Source organism: Triticum dicoccoides, chromosome 7B, assembly GCF_002162155.2.
Source record: "Triticum dicoccoides isolate Atlit2015 ecotype Zavitan chromosome 7B, WEW_v2.0, whole genome shotgun sequence".
Lineage (NCBI taxonomy): Eukaryota > Viridiplantae > Streptophyta > Magnoliopsida > Poales > Poaceae > Triticum > Triticum dicoccoides.
Genome location: NC_041393.1, coordinates 146,755,068 through 146,759,483, shown reverse-complemented (window position 1 = coordinate 146,759,483; position 4,416 = coordinate 146,755,068).

Sequence of the window (4,416 nt, the reverse complement as noted above, 5' to 3'; positions counted from 1 at the left end):
TCGAATACGTAATACACACGCATACCTCTCTAGGCCCTGCCAAATGCATCAGCTACACATTCACACATGTTACATCACATGCCCAATTGATCTAAAAAGCCCTTTCTTCACGTTTATTTCGCATACAATATTTATTTTGAATAAAGTGTGGCCAAAAAATTATTTAAGAGTTTCTACATATATACAACATTACAGAGTTATATGGAGGAGTACGAACACTAATTTGCATTGCATGGTGCCCACAATGATATTTATTCCGCAATGTGAATTTGTATATTTTTATACTATATACAAAGTTGGTCATAATAAAGAGAAACGAAGAGCATCTCTCTCTCCATCGCATACCCCATGTACGCCCCTTTCACATATGCACACAAACTATCTCCAGGTCCCCTAAAAGTAAGCCCCCAGCACATTCACGCATGTTTCATCTTTCTCTCGTGATATATACAATGACGATCATTGTATTTGAAGCAAAAGCACGATGTGTACATTGGACTTCAGAATCCACTCATTACGGTCACCATTTATGTTTAGTGGTTATTATATAGTCACGGGCTCACCGTACAACTCTGTATTTGCTCAAGACATGACTAGTTGAACAGTTAAACGCTCCATGTGGCACCTCTAGTGTTGCATCACATTATCTCACTACCATGGTGCCCACCTGTCGGCTTGTATCTACTCTACATCTACACTCTTATAAAATACACTCTTATAAAAACAGAGTTGGTGATGATGGTGTGCCTGCCATCCTGCAATATAGGTTGTCCGATTTATATCTGACGGATAGGAAAGAAACTATGGCAATTTTGCAAAAAGGTACCCACACACCTCTCCACATTTGCAAATAAGGCCTTCCCTCATTCATCCTTTTCTCTCACAAGATAAACTAGTCATACAAATGCATCTTGATTTTACGTGCAACGCACGGGCATCTTGCTAGTAAGAATGAAAATAAACGACAAAAAATTATTGGACGGTGGTTCGAAGTCATGACCGCGGGCACAGTGGACAAGGTGGCATTGTATTGGTATGCTGAGCCGTCTGTTTTAAGTTTTAACACACAGGAGCTGGTGTGGTGATTATACACACATGCACGCATGCACACGAACTGCATGCACGCAACACTCACACAAACACATGCACCCACGCACGCACGCAACACTCACATGTACACATGCAGCCACGCACGCACGCAACACTCACACGCACACACGCACGCATGCATGCACACACCAGTACACCACACCACCAACACACACACTCACGCTCAAGTGCTCAACCTACACGTGCATGCGCACACATCAGGCCCTGACAGACACATGCACAACCAGGTGATTCCCACGCATGGGTTGGAGTTTTGTCGTGCCTGCGTAAATTTGTGTTTATCTGACCTTTTCCCTATGTGAACTGACAGGTGGGACCCACAAGGAACATGGTCAATTTAACTAGTCAACATGGCGCCATGCAGACTATTTGGCCGGTCAACAGAGTGCAATCTGATGCTGAACCGTGAGCAAGTGACCGTATAATCACCGCAAAACATATATAGTGACCGGAATCAGCTTATTCTGAAGTTCGGTGACCATATTACGCTTTTCTCTCTGTAGGCCCTCCAAAACTACATCTCTACACGTTCTCGCATGTTACATCTAACAACTATGCAATACAGCACTACTACTACACTCTAACACAATAAATCATATGTGTTTTTAGTTTTACTAGATATCATATTGTTACTTAATTATTCAGTTTGCATACATTAAAATTCCCTTTGAAATGTATGGCTAGTATCATCTACCGCGCGGGAAAAATCCCACCCTTTCTTGTTTAATTGGGTTTGTATCGATGGATCGTGCGAAACAGCAAAACTATAGTACTATTCAGTACAAGTGACAGTTCACTGGGCCGTCGTGTCGTGTACTCCTCCGTCGTAAGAGTGGAGCACTCGCTTTCATAAATCTTCTAGTCCCTTTCGCTGACATATGGGACATCAAGCTACCGGGTCCACGTGCCATACCGGAATACAATGCAGAGCAGCCGGGGTGAAGCACCCCAGTCATGGCGCCGGCATAGTAATGAGCAATGAGGCGTCAAATCACAAAGCTGCACCTTTCCCGCAGTTAAGTTGGAGGGACGAAGTAATAATGCTAAAAAAAGAAGTTGGAGGGACGAAGCAAGCATCATTTCACTCGTTGCTGAATCCGCTTCTCCCTCATCTTCTTCAACTTAACCACGTGTTGCTTCTGTCGTTGTTCTGCCTCATGTTGGACGCGGATCGGCTTGGTAAAGCACTGACACGTGGGATCGCATGTTAGCAAACCGCCAGGACAACTTCCTCTAAAAATAAGAAACCTCTCCCGCCATCCGCGCGGCAAAATCACCTCCTTTTTACTAATCTTGATTCTATAATTTTTTAGATCAATATAATTGAGATTTGTATAGATAGCACACATGAGCAAAACCAAGTGGTACGGTTAAGGGCATCCACAATGTGTAGCCAAATGTGAAAATAGGTTTTAGCATCGTGGGAACCATTGTGGACGGTGTTGCCAGAGCCAAAAAGATGGAACCGAAGCTCCCTGATTGATTGATTGAAGGAATAGAAAAATGCAACGTCTCTCCTCTTTCTCCCATGCTTGGACGCATGTAGTACAATATAGAGCACAAAGTCTACTTCCCTGTCCCTTCTATCACAAATCACAAAGCAGTGAGGCGTCAAATCACAAAAGCGCGGACAAAGCAACCATCATTTCACTCTTCGCTGACTCCGCTTCTCCATCGTCTTCTTCGAGAAACCATCTCACCGCACTAAGCTGGATGGACGACGCTATTTTGTACTAGTAGTACTAGTACATTTACGCGTCCTTTGGTTCAACGGACTTCCTGGATGCAAATAAGGCAGTTGTCTCGGCTTGCAGGTGGCACTTGCGAACGACTTACTGTGGTCTCCCTCAAGGCCTCAATGGTGTTCTCCGTCGAACGCACTTCACCAAACCACAATGTTCGAGATATCGTCGATGTCACCGCAATGGGGAAGGAAGTTAAACATAGTTACTACCTCCATTTTTTTGTCCACAAGGCCAGTATATCAAACTTACAATTTGCAAAAGGCCACTAACACTAATCAAGGCAAAATTGATGGGGTTTGCCTCGTACTAGTAACCAAGGACATTAATATCCCTGCATGCATGCGGAAGTGAGAAGGTTGGTTTGCATGGCCCTGCATTAATCAAGCGATGAGGAGTGAGATGGTTAGCTCTTTGGTCTTTGGAGAAAAAATATGCATTAATTGACACGTAAAACGAGGATTTGTATTGATTAAATACCGCGAAGGAAAACCCCTCCTTTCTTTTTTAACACTAGTACTCCTAGTACGTCATGTTTGGGTCTAGGCCTTGCATTGCCATACTTCGCCACACATTTTTTCCAAGCTTGCCTAAAGTTTTAAAAATGAGAAGGAGGTACACTTGCGCACGGCTGTCACGGTCGCACCGCACCCTCACACGGTCGCTCCTGCACGTCCCGGTCGCACCGCACCCTCACACAGTTGCTCCTGCACGCTGCAAACCCAACCAAGGGAACACACCCTCACTGACACGTGTTGTCGCATGTGAACAAACCAAACTCAGCCATCCTACCACTGACACATAATTTTCGTTAATAGAGTATGTTTATCCAACCGCATGTTGGGGAGTATCCGTACGGCCCGTGCGGTGGTCTGTTGGGGAAGAAGAAGAGGTGAGGAAGAAGGGTTAGGAGACGTAGGATATTCATCCAACCACCTGAAATGGTAGACTGACCCAAGTCAAGTGACTTGCATAACAAATATATGTTTTTACGTAGCAAAAGATCCATAAAAACAACAACATAAAGAAAAACTATCACTGCTCATGGAACGAGACGGCCTCGTCGTCTTTGGCTGCCGGCGCGAACCAGCCATAGCTGCCGACGTGTGTCTCCGCACTGTGGTTATCCTCGGCCTCCAGCTACTCATTCACGCGGAGCGTGCGGGCGCTCTGCACGGATGAGAGCACATACCGGTTCAAGTCGAGGACGTCCAGTTCCGCCTGTAGGAAGGCCTCGATGGCAGCGGCATCCGCGCGCTCCGCGTCGAGTCGAGCCTCCGCCGCCCGGTTCAAGTCCAGGACGTTCGGTTCCGCTTGCAGGAGGGTGTCGATGAGAGCGACATCCGCGCGCTCCGTGTCGAGTCGAGCCTCTGCCGCCCGGTTCAAGTCCAAGACGTCCGGTTCTGCCTGCAGGAGGGCCTCGATGGCAGCGGCATCCGTGCGCTGTGCCTCAAGTTGAGCCTCCGCCGCCCGGTTCACATCCACGACATCTGGTTCTGCCCGTAGGAAAGCCTCGATGGCAGCGGCATGCGCGCGCTCCGCGTCGAGTTGAGCCTCTGCCTCC